Below are 10,944 nucleotides of genomic sequence, written 5' to 3'. Positions count from 1 at the left end.
AATTTTGACAACTGCTAATATCGAAAAAAATCCGGGTAGAATCGGCCCGGCCGCTGGGTTGTTTCAGATTAGCGTGTAGGTAAGATAGGTTCTCCCGATAGAATTTCATATCAAAATGTTGACATTGTGCAGTAATAATGTAAAAATGGCTGGAGGGTCCACTATTGGGCACTTTACCCTACCCAGAAATGGGTAAGCGAAAAACTACGTGTATGAAACAAAAAAATAGAGTAAATTGGGCAGTAGAGAGAAAGATATAGCATATAAAAGTACCTATGAATGGGTAAATAAGTTTTTCCTTGTATTCCTTTATTGTTTACTGAATAGCTTTAGATGAGCGTGCCAACCGCATCCGTTATCGGTAATTTTCGTATGTCTGTTCTCGTTGATTGGCGGCCTTGCGGGTTGATGTCTACACTCTACTCAAGATGTTTGTAAATGGAAGGCATCTCACTTCTCATGAAATTGTTATTCCCTTTCCGAGAATACCTTCTTTTCTACTCACTGTTGCTAATGTCACACCAAAACGTTCCTCAAATTTTTAGATCACTTTCGTTTGTTTTGACGTTTTCAATCGCTCCTGCTGCCCGATACCCCCCGCGCGGAGAAGAGATTGCGTGTTTTTGGTTGCTTCAACTCCAACCCGAGGAGTGTCTCCAGCGCAGTGATAATCGCTCTTTGCTAGTCGTCGCCACGGCCACGCACAGGTTCTTCCAGCTTGAGTCTGGAAACAGTCAGTGGTAGGTACCCTAAGTAGTTATTCTATCAGTGTCCTGTTCTGTGTTTCAAGGAAGACGGTCAGTGGGGCGGTGGGAAACAGTTCCGTGTCTCTTTCGAGAACCATTCGTGGGGCTTATCTGGAAACCGATGCAGTGCGAAAAAAAATTGTGCTCCATCCGAAGTAGCAGCAAAAGTTCCAAGTCCACCGTCATTCAAGTTTTGCTTCGTCGTGAGTGCTGAATAATTCGGTGTGTTGGTGCGCGAAATTCTGTTTTACACTAGTGGCAAAAGTTCAGCCTTGTTTTATTTCTACTGAGAGTGAAAAAGTTTGGTGATTTGGAAGATTATCCGGTTGGGTGGGAGCACGAAAAGAATCTTGAAAGTATCAAGTGCAGGTGAAATTTTGAGTATTTCCGGTACGGTGGATTTATAAAGTAAGGGAGCAAGCAGTAGAATTCAAAACAATCGTTTTGCCAACATCTTTCCTCGAATTCGTCATTACTGCTGTTACAATCGGGTCAGATAATCAGACGTACTGCAGAACTCGAATTATCTTGGGTTGTTCGCGAAGGATCGATGTGGACTGTATCGTAGAAGGTAAGTTTATTGAACATCAATCTTAAAAATTCCATTTACATCAAATTCAAAACCAGCATCCTCTGTACATCACACAAGCAAATTAACTTCAATCAGAAAATCAGAGTTTGATCAGTCACTGCCCACTTCAGAGTTTTTCATTTTTGCTATGTACATTGAGTGGTGATCTTATGCTGGTTTGACTAGTTCTCGTTACTCGATTCCAAATAATGCAGGCATGATCTTATAGCTCTGTGCTGACGATTTGCTACTCACACACGCAATGTTGTTGCCTCCCATGCGAGCAAACAGCAGGCATCTAAACAGTCACAGTAGAAGTTTGGCAAAAGAAGGAGAATGAAAGGGGTTTCCACATATGTTTCCTGATGTCTTTATTCATAAATTCATAGACAACAATGTTATAAACTAAAAAAAGTAAAATGTATTAAAGACACGATCGCAAGTTGAACGTAGAATTACGTATACCGCCGTCGGGGGTGACAATGGGTCTGGGGGGTGAGAATGGGTCATCGCTCTCACCTGCAGCCTGGAGGTCGGATAACAAAATCGTTCAAAAAGGTCTCTTATATTTTAGTCTTCTTGCCCTCAGATACATTCAATCTATTCTACAAGCATTCTAAGTACTTGAAACAGTGACCCATTCTCACCCCCATTTGACCCACCCCCGACGACGGTAGTTCAATATTGGATACAAAATTCAATTATTTAGTGCATGTTCATTGCGGATGGATATATGTAGCCTAAATGTAGGCAATTTACTGTAAAAGTGAAATTTGAACACTACCTTTCGAAATTTAATTTAAGTTTTTAAGTCAATAGTTGAATGCATTGAATTAATTGTTTATAATAGTTATATGAATTCTTAGAGAGCTAGCTGTTCGATTCATAACAAAATCTTCATAATGCTTTGAAAAACGACTGAGTTATTGGCTCTTACTTAATGACCTCTTTTCGTAACGGTCTCGAATTCGAAACTTTGGAATGACCCACCTATCTTTCCGTAAGACGTAATTCGACGTCAAAAAAATCTGAAAATTTCATCATATTAGCCATTGAATGTGATGTCTGTGCTAAGGAATGCATGCATATTGAATGCCAGTCTTAGCTTGGTAAGAAAATGTTTATTCCAAGATTACCCCCGTTTAGTGGGTGCTGGGATGAAAGCGATATTCGATTGAAAATTTACTCAACTGTTAGCAATTTTCAGACTTATTGGAATACAGCGTTGTTGTATTAATGTAGTGAATAAATTGTTTGCAGAGCGCTTGCGATTCTTTTGCCGACGGCTACTTTCTGCTGCTCCCAAGCAATTCGTAACCTATGTTCGTCCAAATATGATGTTTTGAACGTCGTATGAGATTATCGTATGAGAAAATATCTTAATTTTTGTCCGTATGTTCATAATAACTTGCTATCGGTTCTGTACACACAGAGAACAGACGTCCATCTTCCATCTAGATCTGCATCACCAACACTCCTCCACGGCATACAAAAACAAGGCACTATCGACACGTACGTAAACATAAATTTCCACTGTAAATAATTGACGTCACTGCTATCGCTGCTCGGGACGAAGTAAGCCAACGCTCTACGATTGAGCTTGGCCTTCTTTTGCACTCGTTCATACTGCGATAGCAATCACGTCACTTTTGAACTGTCATTTTCTTACCCATTTCCCTGCTGCTTCAACTGAGCTGGAGTTGCATTCCAGTTGTTTGATTGTCCTGGTTGTCCTCGTGAAGAGCCACTGGAAGCTGCGTGTTGATCCCCAGATCGTCGAAAAGGCGTAACAACCAGGATAATTCCTTGCAGCTTTCCGTTAATGCAACGTACTCGGCTTCCGAACTGCTCAGCGTGACGCACTCCTATTTCCTGGAACACCATCCAATCATTCCACCTGCATACCGAATCAAAAAACCGGTGGTTGACTTTGCGATTTTTGGTGTCGCCAGCCCAGTCCGCGTCTACGAACACCTCCAGTTGCGTGGAATCGGCTCCCAGGATCAGTTTATCATCGATAGTACCTTTGAGGCACCGCAGGACACGCTTTGCCTCTACGCAATCGGCCTGTGATGAGCAACTAGTTTTTCTTCTCAGAATCGAAACTGCTGCTGCGACATCAGAACGAGTGCACATGGCCACGTACAACAACCCACCAATCAAGCTGGCATACTGGTGGTTATTGGGCAGCGGGATCTCCTCCTTGGAATGTAGGTGGCCGGGATCCAGTGGAATGGTAGAAGGCTTCGCATCTTGCAAACCGAACCTGGTCAGAAGCTTCTGGATATAGGCTCTCTGGCTGAGTGCAATGTGCTTCTCGGAACGGGTGACTTGGATACCGAGGAAAAACTTGGACGTCCCCGAGAGACGTCACCGTGAAATGTCGGTTCAGTTGCTTCACGACAGAGGTTTAAATAATCGAATATTTTTGGTGAACACTCTAACTTTCACTTACTCAGAGACTGAGTAAAATTGTATTGCTATCTCTTTTTTTCTCACGGAAATTTTACTCAGTTTCCGTCAAAAGCGGGACTACTCATAGCTATGAGTTATCCTGCTTTTGGCGGAAACTGAGTAAAATTTCCGTGAGAAGAAAAGAGAGGGCAATACAATTTTACTCAGTCACTGAGTAAGTGAAAGTTAGCGTGAAGCCCATTGGCCTTCTTTGTCACCCTCACTTCGTACATTTTCATATTCGGCTGAATATTGACAATTTCCGATCAAATATCAATCAGTGAGTATTTATTATGATTTCGTAAACTAATAAATTACTGTAAAACTGAACACTTAAATGATGAATTCAACAATTACTCACATAGATCTAACCCCAACGTTAAACTGAGGGACAATTTTAGTGCCAAAAGTCAACATAATCAAGGCCAATGATGTTTTTTTTAAACGCAGTGACCATTCTCAGTGCCAATCAAATGAATGATTGAAAACTGAAGAAGCAGAAGAAAACTGAGTAAGTCATTCTATGTTTTGAATAGTCATGCGACGTTTGTCAATATTCGGCCCGAAGTTGCTTCGTGAAGGTGAATATTTTATGCTCTGCTTGACGATGTCCTCGTATTCGTGCTCCGTCTCGCACACTATAACAAAATCGTCAACCTAGACAGCAATGTAGGCGAGCTTACCTTTTTTTCTCCTGACGTAGAGGCAGCAGTCATTCTTCGACGGCTTGTAACCCATTTGTTTGAGCGTGTCGTCCAATTTGTGGTTCCAAATATGGGCGGCTTGTTTCAGCACATACAATCCCTTCCGTAAACGGCATACGTCCATTTCATCTTCCGCTACACATCCTGGAGGCAGCCGCATGTAGACAGTTTCTTGAAGACCTCCGTTCAGGTAAGCGGTCTTGACATCAGCATGCTTGATCAGGAGTTTCCTTTGACTTGCCACGGAGAATAGAGCCCGAAACGTCGTTTTCTTCACGACCGGAGCAAAAACTTCGTCGTAATCGACTCCATACTTCTGCGTAAAGCCCTGCGCGACTAGACGCGCTTTGTGGCGAACGATCATGCCATTCTCGTCCACCTTCTTTTTGAAGATCCAGCGGCACCCGATGGTTTTCTTGCCGGTCGGCAGCTTGGCTGGCTCCCACACGTTGTTCTCGCCCCAGTAGCGGTTGGGCATACCTGCTTCCAGAAGCATGCACCTAGCCTTCTCTACTAGCGAACGGTTCTTTCGCTCTGCGACACCGTTGTGTTGTGGTGTATAGGCCGCCGTGAACTGCTGTTGGATGCCTTCACGCCTCAGATACGCCACCAATTTCGAACCTCGGTATGCACCTCCTTGGTCGGACCTCAAGACTTTCGGCGGCTTGCCGAACTGCGTCTTCATCTTCTGCACGTAGTCCTGGATGGCATCAAATGTGTCGAATTTCTTCTGCAGCATATAAACCGTGGTATACATTGTCCGCATTGGTCCACACAGGTCACTGTGAATCAGGTCCATCACATCTTTGCCATCTTACCCTGCAGGCAAGTTTCGCATGGCAAAACCAAACCGCATCGCTTGATGTTGATACCCGTGGCCAGTTGTCGCTGTTCCAACTCCTGTATGGCCGTCACGTTTCGATGACCGAGTTTGCGGTGCCAGTCATGCAAACAGCTTTTCGCATCGCAATGTTCCTTCACAGCACCCACGCGCTCCACCATTCGTAGATGATAGAGACCGTTGTTACGTGTCGCCACAGCGGCAATCCGCTCACGGCTGCACCTTTTTGGACGAGCTTTCCAACAGAGACAAGGTTCATGTCCAGCTCCGGAACGTAGAGCACGCTGGTCAGCACAATCTGCTTCTCTTCACCGTCACGCCCGTAACAGTGGATCTGGCAGTTACCTACACCTTTCACTGCAGCTCTCTTCCCATCAGCAACCGTGCCAACTTTGGGGTACCTCCGTGGGGGCTTTCCACGGACACGAAAAACTCCCGATTGGCGCACATGTGCGAGCTCGCACCGGAATCCACAATCCACTTCGTCACTGGATCTTCTCGTGCACTGAACACGAAATTTTCTTCAGTCGACGCTGCTTTTCGTACCTTCGCTTGTTGCCTAGCAACGTGTTTGGTTTCCGTTGCAACCGTTTGTCGTCCTCGAAAATTTTCTCCACGGTTTTGCTTCTGCCACAATGCACAGTCTCGCTTCTTGTGGCCAACCTTTTGACAGTGGTGGCACACGATCGACTTCACTTTTCCGTCCACCTTCAGCACCGCTGAATCCGCCGGAACCGCCTCACTGCGCTTCTGCACCTCGTTGATAATTTTATCTTTCACGAGTGCCAGCGTCAGCTGGTCTTCCGACCGGTTTTCGTGCGTGGTGGTTAGTGCGTCGAATGTGCTTGGCAAACTGCGAAAGACAAGAATAACCTGCAAATCATCGTCGAGATTCGTACCTGCGTTGGCCAATTTCTCGAACAAGCTTTCGAACTCGGCCAGGTGGTCCTCGATGTCGTCTCCGCCCTGGAACTTGAGATCGCAAATCCGCTTTAGAATATGAACCTTCGACGTCAGCGACTTTTTCTCGTGTTGCTTCCGTAGGTTATCTCTTGGATGGTAAATGGCCGTAGACCGGAACACTACTTCCTTCGTGAAAAGGAAAACGTCTGAACTTGAAGAGAGACAAACTAGGAATGAATTTTATTCAAATTTTAAATACTAATCTATGGTTGCTTTGATTCGTTGTCGCCAACTAGATCTGCATCACCAACACTGATAAATATGTTTAAAATTTGCCGTGTTCTACTTTTCAGCCCTAGTGTTCATTCCGAATTGCTTCTAGGCTCGCTCCTAGGTGGTAGCACTACATTGTTTATGTAGTGTATGCCAATGCCAACACTTAGTGAGATTGAGTTTTTATGTCGAGCAGCCTGCGTTGGCGGCGCTGAGGTGCGATTCAAATCTTTACACACGTTTTTAATGAAATTTTGTTCGAGCATCCATGTCTGTTCTCTGTGACCTAGGGTTATTGGCATGGTGAACTAATTAATCATAACTGCAAAGATGTGGAGAACTTAGAACGTCGTATTCGGTAATTTCTAAACCATAAACAATGCAGATAATAATCAGGGACCTGATTATTAGGAGGAAACGCTATAGATTTTGTACGGAGGGTAGTTGATCGTTTTTGCACATATTTAAATCGTAAATAGGATGGCTGCTAAAGGGCCTATATGAACACCATGGGTTGTTTTTGATTTCGCACTGAACCCAATTGACTTAGTAGATCAACTGGTTTGAAAAACTTAGAATATCCGATTTGGACATATCCAAAATGTGAATTATGTGCATGGTCTCTAAGGGTGACTTGATAGATCTATTGGTTTAAACTAAACAATGATTTGGAGAACTTCGAACATTCAATTTGAACATGACTTTATCGCAAATCATGCGCATGGCTTCCATGGGTCTTGGGTGGTGATTTGGAGAACTTAGATCATCCGGCTTGAACATATCTTGTTCTGTATCGAACAGATTAAATAAACGTTCGTCTTGTTCGATAGGAAAATACAGAATGAATGTTTTATTGAATAAACAAGTGTAGTTGGTAACCACTGTAACATCTTGAAACCCACGTAACAGCACAGCTACGAAGAACAATCTGATTCTATGTTATTATGCCACTTTTCATAGCTCCACAAGCTTTATTTATTATCAGACTAAGGCCGGAGTGGCGTGTGTAGTACATAAAAGTCTTCTCCTGTCTCCATTCAGCTTGGTCCATGGTTGCAACCACGCAGTCTGCGGAGGGTCCGCAAATCGTCCTCCACTTGTTCGATCCACCTTGCTCGTTGTGCACCTCGCCTTTTTGTTCCCGTCGGATCCTTGTCGAGAACCATTTTCACCAGATTACTGTCCGACATTCTGGCTACGTGCCCGGCCCACCGCAGTCGTCCGATTTCCGCGGTGTGAATGATGGATGGTTCTCTCAACAGCTGATGCAATGCTGATGTTGTTCATTCGCCTCTTCTACGTACCGTCCGCCATCTGCACCCCACCATAGATGGTACGCAGGACTTTCCTTTTGAAAACTCCAAGTGCGCGTTGGTCCTCCACGAACATCGTCCAGGTCTCGTATTCGTAGAGGACCACCGGTCTAATGAGCGTTTTGTAGATTGTCAGTTTGGTATGGCGGCGAAATCTATTCGAACCAAGCGTCTTGCAGAGTCCAAAGTACGTACGATTTCCAGCCACTAAATGCGTCTCCAAATTTCTTTGCTGGTATCATTTTCGGCAGTCACCAGTGAGCCCAAGTACACATATTCTTCTACTGTACTACCATCGATGCAAACTTGCGGTGGGTGGCTTACATTGTCTTCTCTTGAACCTCTTCCTATCATGTATTTCGTCTTCGACGTGTTGACGACTAGTCCGATCCGCTTAGCTTCTTCAGTCTGATTGTATTTGTATTTGTATTTGTATTTGTTATTTATTACGTCCAACTGACCAAATATTGCCTTATTGAACTACTTAAACTTAATTACATTCAAAGGGCATATAATCCTAAACAGAAAGTAGAGGAATTATTTAATACATATTAATAGATTTACAAACAATTATCACAATAAACAATGCATCTACACATATCCACAACATAAATTCCATCATTGCATCCTCGTAAAATAAAACATACATTACATTACACTACGTTTCACTGATTTGGCTTCCATGTTTCATTTGAGCGGTTTACAAATTCTCTATACTTTACTCCTTTTGGCCAAGTATTGCCGGATAGTGCTAACGTCTTAAGATTTGAATCCAACCTCACCTTAAATGATACATAGTCTATTGAATTTACGTCTACCCATTTCGGTACTAACTTTACGATATCATTACTAATCGATAAAGATGTATTTAAAGAGCGCGATATCAAGTGATTAATATCTTTCTCAGTTGCACTTTTATCGATATTCGTTAAAAACAATGAAAACTTTTCGCATCCACTTTCAGTTTGTTGTGATGGATAATCAACTAGGACATCAGTTAATTCATTCCGATATGACGAAACAGGCGTTGAATGTCGGGTACGAGCATCGGGATTTGGTTTTACCACATCTGCAAGCGTGTGAACAATATCGGCTACTGTTCTCTTCAATTCTTCGATATCTTCTTCCACGGGACGGGATGGTTTAGTTGTAGTGGCTGCATCAACTAGAGTACGCTCCCGAGTTCTACAAAACAAGGCCATGCATGCATTGCAAATCCAAATAATATTGGTTGAAAGGGCACACAGGTCGGCTTCAGTTACTCCAACACAGCTAGCATGAAACGATTTCGCGCAATATCCCTCGCACACAGTATGAAGTGTATCCATGTGAATAGCGAGAGAGCATTTCTCACAGTTCCTTCGGCAAAACTTCCTCCTCCCAAATCTTGGTACTGACCCAGTGCAGCCCTGTAGCCAGTGCCTCACCACCGTGTTTAAATAGCTCCCAGGGGCTTTGTTGTTCTTCAGCCAGCCAATCTCCTCCTGCATTTCCTGGAGATCCGGAGCCGATAAAATTATGTTCTGTTTGCGTTCTCCCAGGTTCATCACCATACCGCCATCTTCGTCTGTCACATCGCCGTTAAGGTGTTCTTCGTAGTGCTGCCGCCACCTTTGGATACACATATCAGGCTGTGGCACGTGGCCCTTACGTGAACGGTTTAACTTCTCATAGAACTTTCGTGTGTTATTAGCGCGGTACAGTTGCTCCGTCTCTTCACGGTCTCGATCTTCCTGCTGGCGCTTTTTCCTCCGGAAAATCGAGTTTTGTCTGTTCCGCGCCCGTTTGTATCGTGCCTCCTTCGCCCTCGTGCGGTGTTGTAGCAATCTCGCCCATGCTACATTCTTCTCTTCCACTAACTGCTCACATCCGGCGTCATACCAGTCGTTTATCTGATCCGAGGGTACCTTGCCAAGTGCAGCGGTTGCGGTGCTACCAATGGCGGATCGAATATATCTCCAGCCATCTCCAAGAGACGCTGCGCTTAGCTGCTCTTCCGTTTGAAGTGCCACTTCCAACTGCTACGGGTATTCTTGGGCTAGTCTATCGTCTTGAAGCCGCCCAATGCTAAGCCGCGGCGTTCGACTTCGACGCGTGTTGTACACCGTCGAGAGTTTTGAGCGCAGGCATACAGCAACGAGGTAGTGGTCGGATTCAATATCCGCACTGCGGTAAGTGCGTCGATAAATTTATAAATTTAGCGTTCATGTCACCGATGGCGATTTTGACGTCCCTCAGTGGGCATCCGCCGTATGTCTGCTCCAGCTGTTGATGATGCTATAGCTGAAAAAACGGCCTTTTATCCTCAGCTTGCACATCCTTGCGTTGATTGGCTGCCACCCAATCACACGTTGGCGCATCTTACCCAGCACTATGAAGCCGGTTCCCGGCTCGTTGGTGCTGTCACAGCTTTGGTAGAAGGTAGCCGCTCAATGCCCGCTTTTCCACACTTTCTTTCCTATCCAGCAGATTTCCTGCAGCGCTACGTAGTTGAAGTTGCGGGGATGTAATACATCCTGTCGCAACCTGCGGAATCTAGCGACTTGCAGTTCCATATTCCAAGCTTCCAATTGTGATCCTTTATTCGTCGCCTAGGTCGTTGCCGATTGTATCGAGTCGTATTATATTCTATGTCGTTTGTAATGGTTTCTTAAGAAAGATGAACCCCTCTTTAGTTATACACGAAATTACTTTTATGGACCTCTCGATTTTAGTCAATTCCTAACTCACCAAAACTGACATAACTCCAACATTTCACAACCGATCTTAAAGATCAGCAGAGATGTTGGAAAGAGAAAGAGTGTATCTCAAATTGCAATAATAAAAATAAAGGCCATAGCCAAGCCATATTGAATTTGGCCGCCATCTTGGATTTATGTTTGAAAACTATTTTTCGCTAGTTTCGCGACCACCGATTTTGAATATTAATACATTGATAGAAAGCTTAGCTTATAATGTGCTTTGTTTCAAAAATCTCAGGTGTATGTTACTTCTATCAAAAGTTATGTACGATTTACCAAATTATTTGCTTAAGCCCCTTCTGACCAACGAACATTATTTTTCTAAGTTATATGATACTACGACGACAGTTCCTTGATTTCATACACTGTTCTACGCCAAATATGTTTTAAAAAATGAA

General features: G+C 43.9%; 1 protein-coding gene across 3 annotated transcripts in view; it reads left to right on the top strand.

Annotated features, from left to right (window-relative positions):
• Nucleotides 1-597: 597 nt before the first annotated feature.
• LOC134222910 (oxysterol-binding protein-related protein 8) overlaps nt 598-10,944 on the top strand; it is a 205,040-nt gene continuing 194,693 nt past the window's right edge. The window contains exon 1 of one of the 3 annotated variants that reach the window (XM_062702057.1): nt 598-1,317. The gene's annotated coding sequence lies outside the window, so the exon portion shown is untranslated. The remainder of the gene's footprint in view (nt 1,318-10,944) is intronic. The other 2 variants (XM_062702063.1, XM_062702081.1) reach the window with 2 other exon arrangements.

Source organism: Armigeres subalbatus, chromosome 1, assembly GCF_024139115.2.
Source record: "Armigeres subalbatus isolate Guangzhou_Male chromosome 1, GZ_Asu_2, whole genome shotgun sequence".
Taxonomy (NCBI): Eukaryota; Metazoa; Arthropoda; class Insecta; order Diptera; family Culicidae; genus Armigeres; species Armigeres subalbatus.
This window is presented reverse-complemented; position numbering and strand designations above follow the sequence as displayed.